Below are 14,213 nucleotides of genomic sequence, written 5' to 3'. Positions count from 1 at the left end.
TACACATTGCAGTTTCAGACTTGTTTGTGTCGTGACAGTAAGTGTGTTTTGTTCCCCCCCCCCAAAGGAGGAGAGTACTCTTGTACCTGCCATAACATAACTTAGCTATGCTACCTCCCAAACCCTCAGCATATGTGTGTTTATGCCACAGTTAATATCCTTGGGTCCAGTCTCCTTCCATAGTGGTTTACTAGTTTATTTTCAGAGTTCATTTTTTCTTATTTTGGACAGTTAATATCCTCTCACATTTTAAGGAAAAGTATATGGAATTATTTAGACATTGCATGTGTTAGGTAACTGATGAATTACCAACAAACACAGAATGTAAGACGCAGAGATGTATATTTGTAATTATGACAGGTTGTGTGACTACTAACTGCTCTTTGTCAAAATATAATACAGAGAATTACATGTATAATATACTGTCCATGGTTAGATAGCAGTGTACATTCTTATGCCATTGGTTATGTGATGAATGACCCCAGTTCTCTGCTGGCAACCTTTTTTTGTGGCACACAGGACTAAGTTAGTCATCTTGTTTGCTGACTCTGTATTGGTGTGAGGGATCTAATCCCAGTATAAGTAGAAATTTTGGATGTGTACTATCAATTGGTAGTGTGCTTTTACATACTTTTCTTATGTGTCCCATACTTTTAATATTTATCCTCTTTGTCTTGTTTAATTCCACATTTGCATGATGCACCATGTCTAGAAAACGTTGCCCGTTCGATTCTCAGTTAGAGCGTCTTCTGTGTGGCGACATGCGTGAATGGGCATTCCTTTGTTGAAGGTTGTGCGTTAGGCCTGGCAAACCAGCACGTCAAAATCTACTGCCAATCATTAGCGGACCGGAGTTCCGCTGTGGCGACCCCTAACCGGGAAAAGCCGAAAGAAACAAACAATTATCTAGTTTGCGCAAAGTGCAGCATTACAGAAACAGGGACAAAACAGATAATATGTATGTCAGACTGCCAACAACAGAAAGCATATACATTCAATTATTGTTCTTAGTCATTAGGAAATCCCGGACTGGAGTAGAGATAGGAGTGTGCTATAGTAGCAGGTATATATTACATTATAGTAAGTCTCAGATGTTAGCAATGCAGCTGTGCACTGCTTACCTATGCGCAAATAGGTAAAGAGGCAAACGCACATGCATATACACTTAGTTAACCATAGAGCAAATACAATGCTTCTCATGCTATTACATTATATGTGTGTGTGTGTGTGTGTATATATATATATATATATATATATATATATATATATATATATATATATACATATATATATTTATATATATATATATATATATATATATATATATATATACACACACACACACACACACACACACACACACACATATAGATAGATATAGATAGATGCAGATATAGATACATAGATATATGTTCTTATTGCTCTACATTTCTCAGTCCCTTTGACCTAAAACCGCATGTGGAAACATTGCAAAGTGAGGGCACAATATAACTATATGTACATATATTTACAATCCATCCATTTGTTTCCCCACCATGAACCACACCAACAATCAGTACAACCTTGTGGTCTCCTGAATTTTACAACACATACATCAACCACAATACAAAGTGTAATATCGAATGTTGTGTGCTCCCTCATGGGCAGGGCCATTTGGTGATGCTCGCAGGCTTACTCTGCCAAACTCAAACAGCCAAATATACTTAATAAGGGTACTTGTGTTATTACACAGCTAGGCTTCTAAACAGTATACTTCTGTTAGGCTACTAGCCTCAGAAGATAGTAAGAAGTGATGTGCCTATAAAGGTCTCCCAAGCTGTTATTCCCGATATGGCTTGCTGATGTCATCTACTATAAGTTCACCTGCAGTCTTAGATAACTCAGACTTGTGCCATCGCACCTGTATTAAGTACTGTGTTCCATAGTCTGTGCACTTATATAGGTAGGGGTTCAGTTCTCACTGGAGGAGACTGTGTGTGTGTCCATAAAGAAGTGTGGAAATGTGTATCCCAAACTGAGTTCTCCAATGGCATGCTTTTGCAGTGTTTTGGTGTTTGCACAAACATCCATTTCAAACAGGCCTCCAACCTTTTGTTTCCCACATGGCCTGCTTATGTCATCTACTATAAGATCACCTGCAGTCCTATCAAAATCAGACTTGTGCTGTGGTGCATGAGTTAAGTACTGTGTTCTGTAGTTTGTGAAATTGGATAGGTAGGGGTTCTATTCTCAATGCAGTCAACTGGGGGGGAGTGGTGTGTGTGTGTGTGTGTGTGTGTGTGTGTGTGTGTGTGTGTGTGTGTGTGTGTGTGTGTGTGTGTGTGTGTGTGTCTGATATATTAGTGGACATTACACAGAACAGCAGCCTGTGGAACACTGTTCTATTCACATTCATCATGCCATTGTTTTTAGCCACTGTTATGAAATGAAAGTCCTGTAGTATATCCAGCTGCTGCTTTTACTTATGTAAGAAAAAGTATAGTTCAGTTTTTGTATTGCTATGATTAATTTTGGAAAATATTGTGCTGCTTTTGAATTTGTTGCCTATGTAATGTTATGAACTAACAAATTGACAATTACTGCTTTTATTCTGTTGCAGTTGTGTTGCCCGCACTATACATTGGATTCATGCTGGATGAATCCAGTTCAGTTCAGTTCAGCTATTGATAAGTAAACATCATGACACATGATTTCTGAAAAAACACCCCTCTACCCTTGTGCCTGGAGTGTACACTACAACTATATATATTTGAAGGTAACTGTTTCTGGTCTCATTTTGAGCTTTAACAGTGTTTCATTGTCTTAGCTGCTCTGCTCTGCTCTTGTATGTGTGCAGATAGCTTCTGCTCTTGTATGTGTGCAGATAGCTTAACTCTTTCTGGTTATAGATGCAGAAAAAAAACATTACAATTATTTTCAATTTCAATCGGTCAATGCTATCTAGCAGAGCAGATCTTCAACAGCTCAAAATAGCTGGGCAAATTTCAGTTAAACAAGCAGTAATGTCACATCTTATCTCTCTCCACAATAGAACTATAGATCCCACTTTGGAAACACCTCCGTCTGTACACCCCATATGTTAGTCCCCCTAAAATAGCACCATATCAGATACCCCCATCCTTTTCATAGGTTCATAGGTTGGTACTAGGCTATCAGCCCTAGGGCCTATACAAGCCTAGCCATAACAATTCCCTTTTCTCATTCCCTATGCAGACACCAGGATCACATCTTACATTATGAGTTATCACTTCCCGTTTTTTCTTCTGCTAGCCTAATTGACATATTTGTATTGACTCAGTGCAAATAATGCCTCAGCCCTATACTACAACATCAATGAAATACCATCATGGGTGGAGGTAATCTCCAGCAACCTACATACAAAGCAGGGAAACACAAGCACAGTACACCTAACAATAAACCCAAAGCACACAATGCACATTTTATTTTATTTATTTATTTTATTTGAAGTTTGTTAACTGGGAAAGTCCATTGGTCCGAGGTGAGCCCTTTTTCAATGGAGGCCCAGGGAGAAAAGCTCTACAGTATATACATATATATATATATATATATATATATATATATATATATATATATATACAAAAAATCAAGCAGGTAGGTTAAGAAGAAATTAATGCAGTAATAATTCAAAAATGTGCACACAACAGATAATACAAATTAAATACCATGATATGATACAGTATTTTCTAGATACAGACAATTGATGGTCAAACAAGAAGTAGCACAAATGGTAACAGTTACATCAGTAGAAGATTCCTAAAAGGAAATGTACATATTTACCACCCCTGCCCCCCCCCCCATATGTGGCAGGCAGTAAGCATAATTGAGCTAGAATAGGGCAGTATGAGTAGGAGGAAGAGTGGAGGAGGGTTAGGATGGATAGGAGCAGGAGCATTCCCAAGTAGAGGTGAAATAAAAGTGTAGCAATGCCTTAAAAGAGAAAACATTTTGTGTAGTACAGATGTGGGGAGAGAGTGAGTTCTATTTGTGTGAAAGGGAGAAAGAAGAAGTTGACCAGGGCATAAAAAGGGAGCATTGTTGTCTCACCCAGGACATGTTTAAGGCAATAGTTTCCTATTGCAGAGGTGGTCCTTATAGTTGATTGTACAGTGAACCATATAGCCACCCCACTCTTCAGATTAACAAAAAAAAATTTAGGGTCAGCTGTGTGGCACAAGTAGTTGTCACATCACACATGCAATCAAGTCTCTCCACAAGTCCCACTATTAATCCATTATAGCTGGTGTTGACATGCACAACATGAGCTGTATCTCTAGGTAATATATGGAGACAGACATGACTGAGCTCTACAAATATGTGTCTCAGGCATGTATGTCCCTATGTTTGACCAGCATTATAAGCTCGCCTAGGATGAGACAACAATATAAAGAACAAATGATCTTCTGAAATTGGTTATGTGACTGGTGTCACTCTAAGGGTCTCCATTTCCTCTCATTGTGGATGATACTGTGGATAGACCATGCTGCTTGGCAAGTCATGGACTTCACCTGGCACCCCTAGGCATTGGTTTGCTGGCTAAAGCACTTGCCTCCACCATAATGCCTTTATTAGGCAAGGTCACAAAAACAGAAGTGACTATGTAAAAATATACAACTACAACAAAGTTAAGTGTCATGCTGCTAAACTGTACGAGTTAACATCAGAAACTGCACTCTCTGTCAACATTTGTCCTGATGGAAGTGGTGGATGTCTGTGCAGTCAGAGTAACTGGATTCAAGACTCCAGGAAGTAACCCAGCCTTGCAAGGTTACAATGCCTTCCACTCATTCAGGCTGCAATTTGAAGTTGTCGGAACCACAGGAGGTGGATTCACTGTCTTCACTGAAGATAATTCCTCCTCTACAGGGGTTAGACAATGCAAGTCTATGAAGTTAATATAACTCCAATTTACTGTGGCTAAGAAACCCCTTAATGTTATTGCCAGTTATATGTCCCCTTCCATGAACAAGAGAGACCACACAGCCTATTTATAAGTACTTGTAACAATTAAACAATTAAAGTTGAACAAAACAACCTACTCAGGGTTGATTTCAACTATAGCTACATTGATTGTGAAACTTATATGACGCCAAACTCACTTGCACAATAATTCCTGGACTTTGATAACTCATATGCCATGGAAATAAGACTGTATCACCCCACAAGTGTCTGTAATATTCTAGATCTAGTCCTCACAAATAGCATTGGCCAATGCAACCCCTCATATGTATGGCCTGCACTGTTTCAATACAACCATAAGGTCGTTTTTTTAGAATTTGCAATAGGTACAGAATTAAAAAATGAGAGATCAGTTGTAAATACATCCTCCAAGGTAACTACATCATCCTAAGGGATAGTATAATCTTCTTCCAAACTACAGTTTCCACAGAGGACATTGACAACTATAGTAAGGTATACCCTGATGCCTCGTATAAACATCTGCACAAATGTATAGACCTACGATCAAAGAAAGATGCTTACGAAAATAATAACCATGCTGATGTATGTCTGACATTACCTGAATATACAGTAAGCTGATGTCTACAAATACAAAAGTGTAAATCCCAAACTGGAAGATGAACATCCCCAGCCTAAACAAGACAATAAGAAATATTGTAAAATCCTCACATAGCAGCTATGGGAAATATGCCAAACCCATAGCGAAGGATAACTATAAAGCTTTATTCTGCTACATCTGCAACATCAAAGGTATAACTCAGATATGTGCTGAATTAATTGTGGATGGTATTGCACACACTGACTCAGTTTAAATGGAAAACATACTAGCAGATGTTTGGACAAAAATTATCCCCCCCACGTGTGATGCCGCTGCACTGGCCCAGTAATCAAGAAGCCTCAATCCTCGCCACTGGCAACAGAGAGGGTTGTACACAATGGGAGGATGACAAGTACACACACAGTAAAGTAAAATTTCCCTTAAGAGCACACAGACACCACAGTTAGTCTGGGGATGGTTTCTCCCTTTTTCTCCAGATCCCCATTAAGTCTCCCCACTGGCACAACTATAGGGCTAAGATCTCATCTGAGAGGTCAAGCCAATACCTCCAGCACCCTCAAATCTAGAGGTTCCCCTCACCCTATGTCCATACAACAACTCAAAGGGTGAAAAACCTGTGGATTCCTGGGGCACCTCTCCATAAGCAAACAACAGATGGGGCAAATAGTTGTCCCACACCCTCTTGAACTGGTCTGCAAATGCCCGTAGCATGGACTTGAGTGTAGAGTTTAACCTCTCAATAAGACCATTAGTCTGGGGATGGTAGGGGTGGTCTTCAGATGTTTCACCCCACAGCGCTTCCACAGACAAGCCAGCAGGTTTGACATGAAATTGGCAACTCTGTCAGTCAGTATTTCTTTTGGGAAATGTACCCTGCTGAAAATCTCTAACAAAGCATTTGCCCGCCTTTTTTGCCTCAGTGGAGGACAGAGCCACCGCCTCAGGGTATCTGGTAGCATAATCTACTACCATTAGGATATACTTTTTCTCTGTGGAGCTTGGGGTACTCAGAGGCCCCACAATATCCATAGCTACATTCTGAAATGGCTTCTCAGTCACAAGCAAAGGCATCAAAGGATCTTTCACCTTGTCTCCTGCCTTGCCTACCTCTTGACACTGCTCACAGGTCCTGCAGTGCCCTGTTACATCTCTGGAAATCCCAGGCCAATAGAAGCTCTGCATAATATATCTCTTTTTACATTTTATGCCCATATGACCTACAAGGGGAATATCATGGGCTATAGCTAGAAGTACCAGATGGTAGGCTCTGGGCAGTACCAATTGCTGTATTCTCTCAGGGGTTCACTCTCTATACAGTAACCCTTTGTCCCAGTATACAGATTCCCCCTTCCCTTGAAAATCAAGTGCCTCACTAGCTACCTCCCTCAGGCCTTGTTATGTAGGGTCTGAGATCTGAGCCTGTCTCAACTCTCTCTTTTTAACCCTTCCCAGATTCCTTTCCACAGGAAGTCTGGCATCCATTGACAGTGGTGCCTCACTGTCAGCTTGAGTATTACTATTACTCACCTCTGCCCTTGCAGTCACTCTGTCCAAGGGAACATCAGTACCCACAAGTAGCTGTGGCTCACCTTCAGTCTCACTGCTCCAGGTAGCTCCCTCCCTGAAGTAACCACCTCATCAGTCTTGGCTGCAAGGTCTCCCCCAGGCAACCAGATCCACATGCTTGTCTCCAAGCCTGACTGGGTGTAACTTCATGCACACATGGTAGTGCATTATCAAAATCATTCCCTATTAGGACATCTGCAGGGATATCCTCAAACACACCTACTTGCTGGCTTCCTTTTCCACCCTCCCAGTCAAGGTGAACCCTAGCCAAAGGTATTTGGAATGGGGTCCCCCTAAAGCTCTGACTGGAGTAGACTGCCCAAGCAAGTAGTGCTCCTCTTTAACCATTGCAGCTTTCCCAATGGTTAGGCCGGAGGCTGTGTCTCTCTTAGCAATGGCCTCTTTCCCATTCACTAAAATAGGATATATTCTCTTTGCGGTAGTTTGGTACCCTTGTTGTATCAAGACAACCAACTGTTGGCATTTTGTCATTCCCACTTACTGGGTCACCCACCTTTTGTTCTCCACCTTACCTACGTGAACATCTATATGCTACATGGTCCCACTGATTGCATTTAACCCTTGGTCCTGGACATGTACCTGGACTAGTGGCTTCCCTGCTACTGACGGACTCTGTTGGGGCAGTCTGGCCTGCCCACCATAGGTTCCCTTAGATCCATGAGCCGCACTGAGTGTCCCTTTCCTGTACAGTGATGCCCTGCTTCCTAGGTATAGGTCTCCCTTCTTCCTTAACTCATCTGCAGTATTGCATCGTCTATCAGCTAACCAGATTCTCATGTCATCAGGCAAAGTGCTAAGGGCTTGTTCCCTTAGCAAAAGGTCTACCAGCCCTTTAAAGGTGGTGACCTGACATCCACTCACCCACCTATGAAAATAAGTGATTATTTCAGCAATACAGTGACATACACTTTCATCTGCCTTGCGTCTATGTTCACGAAACTTTTTCCTATAAGCTTCAAGTGTTAACTTAAAACATTCTAGCAGACAGTTTTTTACAATATTATAATTTAAATAATCAGTATCAGACAATTTAGAAATAACAGTTACAGCTTTATCATGAAGTAAGGGGGTCAGGAATTGTACCCAGAGCCCTTGGTCAACATTATACTGTTTGTATACCCTCTCAAACATATGAATGAAACAATCAAAATTATCCCCCTCTGTAAATTGTAGAAGAAATTTACTGACCTTTCTTGCTTCTGGGGTTCGGTATCTCCCTTCTCTATTACCTCCATGACTCTGGCAAAGATTCAGCATCTGCTTTTCATGTTACCTCTGCCTCTCCTTCTCCTCAGCCTTCAGCCATCACAGTGTCTTGTTTTCCTCAGCCTGAAGATGTCTCAGTTTCTCTGCTGCTTCTATTTCCAAATGCTTGGCCTCCAGCTCAAGTGTCTTGAACTCCAGATGGATTTTTAAGTCCTCTGTGGAAAGGTTGAGCTGTACATCTCCACAGCCATTCTTATTGTCTCCTGGCTGCTATTCTGTGATACAGCTGTGACTAAAGCTTCAATCATTTCTGACTTAGGTTGGCATGCACCGGCCCTTTAGCTTGGCATATTTCAGCCAACTGGGTCCCTGCCATACTCCTCTGCTGACATGCTTGCCTGCTCTCCCTGATTAACTAAGCTAACAAAAAATAAAAAAATAAAACAATTGTGATATGATCTCTGAATGTTCACTGCATGGCTGATTGAGAGTGCAAACATCTACAGTGACCACTGTACACAGGCTACAGGAATTCAATATCCACACAACTACAAGCCAATTAATATGTGATGTGACTATCTCACCACAGTCAACTAATTAATATGTGATGTGGATATCCCACCACTGCCAACCAATTAATATGTGACACCCCTGCACTGGCCCAGTAATCAAGGAGCCTCAATCCTCATCACTGGCACAGTGAGGCACATCCACAATGGGAGGATGACAAGTACACACACAGTAAAGTACAATTTCCCTTAAGAGCACAGAGTCCACAGTCAGTTTGGGGATGGTTTCTTCTTCTTTCTCAAGATCGCCATTAAGAGTCCACACTGGCACATCTATACGGTTAATATCTCAGCTGAGGGGTCATGCCAAGACCTCCAGCACCCTCTCTGTCCAGCCAGTGCTTCATGTCCCTGCCCAAGTAGATGACACACACACTTTGTGATTTGATTTATATACAAACACACAGACACTCCTGGCAATAGTGAGGGACATACACAATGGGAGGATAACAAGTACATACTTAGTAAAGTACAATTTCCCTTAAGAGCACATCTGGGGATGGTTTCTCTCTCTTTCTCCAGATCCCCAATAAGACTCCCCACTGACACAGCTATAGGGTTAAGATCTCAGCTGAAGGGTCAAGCCAAGACCTCCAGCACCCTCTCTGTCCAACCAGTGCTTCATGTCCCTGCCCAAGTAGCTGACACACACACACACTTTGAGATGTGCTTTATATACAAACACACAGACACTCCTGGGGAAGGCTGGCACAGGTTTACTAGCAATGCCCCCTTCTGCCCAGACTATGTGGTAGTTGTCACTGCCACCAACCCCTACTTATCAGCTACTATAAGGCCCTTACAAAGGGTGCCCAATCCTACTGTACAATGTTACTATTAATCCAAATGGTAGTTGTGACCAAGACTTACAAGGCTATTTAGGAGTGGCCTGTACAGTGTCACCAAATACATATGCAAGTACTCTAATAGCTTAAATATGTCTCACAAATATCAGCCATAAAGATAGGTTTAAATATATTTAATAATAAATGATAAAAGAACAAAGCAATACTCAATAACAAACACAGTTACTTCAGGGTTCAAAATCACAGGAAATATTTTAAAATAACATTGCAGGACAGTCCCAAATAAATACAGAAAACATCTAAACTTATATTTACTATATTCTTATCTATATTTAAGAGAGATACTATGCCCTAATTCTTACATACAGCCAACACACAGGCAGAAGTGCTGAGTGGATTTATCTAGGTCCAAGACAAGATACAAGATATAAAATGCATAGTCTCTCTCTCTCTGAGAGAGTTCTTAAATTAATATCAAACATTACTGCTGGGCTAGCTTGGATGACATCACTCTTTGTCATCTCACTTCAGCTCCCAGGCTAAACAGATACTAACAGAATTTTAACATCTCTGTGTGAGAAGTACATATCTCTCAGAAGTTTGCAGAACTGTGTAGCTGCTAGGAAATCATAAAGCAATCAAGCACTTTACATTTTAAACCTAGTAATTACTTTTCTTTTCTCTTCTAGCTCTAGACATCTTGTCTCCTTGCTGCATTAACTAACTTTTATAGCACATCGTAAAGCACTTAATTTCAACTTATTTTGTTGAAGTTTTGTAAGTTAATCTTCTATGTTCCAGCAGGGTATGCTGTGGTTACATTCTTGAAGCTCAGTACATAACATACAGTTCTGTATAAATTATATTAATATTCACAAATAACATAGAATTATTTACAAAATTACAGAGAGCTGGGCTGGCAGTGTCACACCACCCACCCTCAAGCTCACCACAACACATCTTCAACATCACCTCCAATCTCCCTCTACAAAGAGCAAGTAATCACTGCTCTCTCCAAGACTAGGAGCTCAGCCTCCATGGGACCAGATGGCATTCTGGCATGTGTTCATAATGTTCTTAACCAGCAAACTACTGCACTAAGCACCCTATTCAATCACAGTCTGAGTACTGCCTTTATCAACACAGATTTGAAATCAGCAATCTTTTTCACCATACACAAAGGTGGATCTGCAACATACAAATGTACTTATAGCCCTATAAGTTTCACAAGCCTCAGCTATAAGACAATGGAATGGATTTTCATGTATGTTAGATACAAGGGCAGAGTTCACATTCAAACACTACATCTGTTCCAGCATGGTTTTCTCAAGGGAAGGTTGTGCATGCAAAAACTGTTGATATTCAATAATGTGACCAGAGATATAGCATGTATGCTCAGCATTGACCTTGTCTAACTTGACTTAGCCAATGCCTTCCATACAATCCCACATTTGTGCATCAGTGAGAAACAAACCCAGGTGAATATCAACTGCTATGTTGTCCATTGGGTTGCAAACTGTCTCACAGAAAAACAACACTCATTCAAAATGGGAGAGTTCACCTCTAGCAGCAGAACCATCACCCATGGGTTATCACGTGTCACTGTTGCATCCATTCATATTCGTCATGTATTTCTCAGAAGTCAAGACCAAAACAGAGTGTCTGTGGCTAGCCAAGTTTGTGGTTGAAGGACACTTAGGTGCTATCACTGTATCCCCTAACAATATGAATGCTGTTCAAAAGGGGTTTACATAGACTAATGACTGATGACAACTCTGTGCTATTAAATGACCATCATATAAATGCATCATCATTTCCTTTGGTTTTAACAATGCTCCAGCTTATTATGACATAACCCTGAATACTCTAATCACCAATTCTGTATTAATAGACCTGTGAAAACAAGTTGACTGCAACATGTGTCTTTTGTGGTGAGGAAGGTTTTCTAATATTGCATCAGATTAGCAAAGCCATTGCAGCAGTATCAAATTCAGTTCTAAAGAACCTATAGTCATCCCTCCCCAGGCCTACTCCTGAATATAATGCTCCCTTTTCTATGTAGTATAACAGACACCTGCAGAAACTTGAGAGACCTCAGAGATTTACAAGTAATATAAAAATGAAAATCCAAACTGGCAAAACTGAAACAAAGAAGGAAAACGAGCAGGCAATGGAGTACACAACTGTTTAATGAACGTTAAGCCCTTTCACTGAACAAAGTTATATCAGCTTCTTCAGACGAATAAAAACTTTACACTTCCCAGTTTAAAAATTCTTACACAAACCTGCTGAGCCAATGGGCTAGGGCAGCCCAAATGCATGATGTCATACAGCATGAATCATTTAAAGCAACATTAGCTATATAAACCATGTTGCACAAGTGTTAATCTTGACCATGTAAGAAAAAAATAATAAATATTAATAACATTTACCATTTCCAAAACAGAAAACATATACAATTGAGATAGTAAATAATGCCTAAAAGTAAGCCATTGTTATATAAAAAACACATAAAATATATACTATGTAAATATATAAAAGCCAAAATATATTACGTTATATTATAATGTATTACAAAAAGTTAAATTACATTAAGTGTATGTAAAACACCAAAAAATATATGAATAAATACATCCTACGAAACAAACTGCCACCCCTGTCTTGCCAGGGCTTTGAGCTTCAACAAGCTCTTAATAGATAAAGCTTCATTTAATCCTGGGAAAGTATATGCAGCAGTTGCAATTTGCCATTCCACTTCAGCCTCTTCTAGTTTTTGTTCCCAGAGCCCCTCTCTTTTGTTGTGTTCTACTAGCTGTAAAACAACAAATGGGAAATTATGACTTGGGAAGATAAGAGTGTGTCTGGCTAAAGCACTAGTACTGGTTTTATTCATAATGCCGTACTCGTGCTCATAGATCCTCTGTTTTAGTTTCCTCTCTGTTTTCCCAATACAGAATGCTTCACATCCATCACAGAAAGCTCCATAAACAACCCCTTGGGAGTCACAGTTGTATCTATCATGTATATAATATATTTTATTTCTGATTTTTACTCTGTCAGTTAAATTAATGAACTTTCATTGACGGCATCTCCCACATTTTGTCATACCTATATTGGATTTAAAAATTCTTTTTGGCCTTTCAACCAAACCTTTCAGGTTTACACCCCTCCTAAAAGTTAGTTGGGGTGTCAGGCCTAAAGAACTTCTAAGGTGGGGATCATTCGAAATGAATGTCCAGTTCTTGTTGACAATCTCTCTAACGGCTCTAGAGTCAAGTGAGTAGGTTGTTAAAAGTCTGGTTGATTTGTCCCCTTCCTGTGTGTTTGTGGAAACGAGATACTGAAATATTAATGTGGGACCCTGGCATGTTGTATCCTTTGTGTAACAAAGGGGTAAAGGGGCCTGATGACCTTTTACTAATGACTTCTTCGAACACAGTGGCCACAAAGGCCATTGGATACCCTCTCCTGTGAAACATGGATCTTAGCAAGTCACATTCAGTTAAAAAGTCATTAAAGTCACTAACCATTCTAGCAGCCCTTACAGCTTGTCCCTTCACCACTGCTTTTTTTCTGATGTCTCAGACTACCTCCTTACTAACAACCTTCTTTCCAATACTCAGCGTGGTTTCTGACCAAACTGTAGCACCACCACTGCCTTACCCTCCTTTACTAACACTATCCTTCAGCATAAAAACAATGGCTATCTCTCCTCTGCTACTTTCCTAGACCTATCTAAAGCATTTGACATGGTCCCACATAAACAACCCATCTCTGTCCTCAATAACCAATCCTTCTCTCAATCAGTCACCAGCTGGTTTCAGAGTTACCTGTCTGACCGCCAACAATCCATTGTATGGCAGAATAACATATCTCCCCAACTACCTGACTCAATAGGGGTTCCCCAAGCATCCATCCTTGGACTCCTACTCTTCTCTATTTTCACCAATAATCTAGCCTCTGCCACCAAACATCGCACACTGATACAATACGCAGATGACTGAACCATCATCTGCTCAGCCCAGTCCTTACCCAAACTGCAAAAAGTCACACAGGAAGTCTTTTCCTCTGTTGAAACTTAGTTATCTGATGCCCAATTAATACTCAACCCAAACAAAACTAAACTACTCATCTTCCAACTCACCAAACATACTCAAAACAACTCTCACTTTAACATCACAGCAAAAGACAACACCACTATACACCCAACAGAACAGACCAAATTGCTAGGAGTGGAAATAGACAATAAACTAAAATTTGACAACCACATATCCATGACCATAAAAACGTCCACAAAAAACTAGGAGCGTTATACAGAAATAAGCAACTTCTCACCAAAGCAGCAAAGATTTCAGTAGCAAATTCCCACCTTATCTCCACCCTACTTTATGCCTCTCCAATATATACCAACCTAAGGCAATGCGATCTAAACAAGCTACAGACCTGCTACAACAAAATCACCAAATTTGCCACAGGGGCATCCTACCGTAGTCACCACTGTCTCTCACT

Source organism: Protopterus annectens, chromosome 12.part0 (assembly GCF_019279795.1).
Source record: "Protopterus annectens isolate FY-2018-M chromosome 12.part0, PAN1.0, whole genome shotgun sequence".
Lineage (NCBI taxonomy): Eukaryota > Metazoa > Chordata > Ceratodontiformes > Protopteridae > Protopterus > Protopterus annectens.
The sequence above is the reverse complement of the archived record's forward strand: the minus strand, read 5'-3'. Positions refer to the sequence as shown.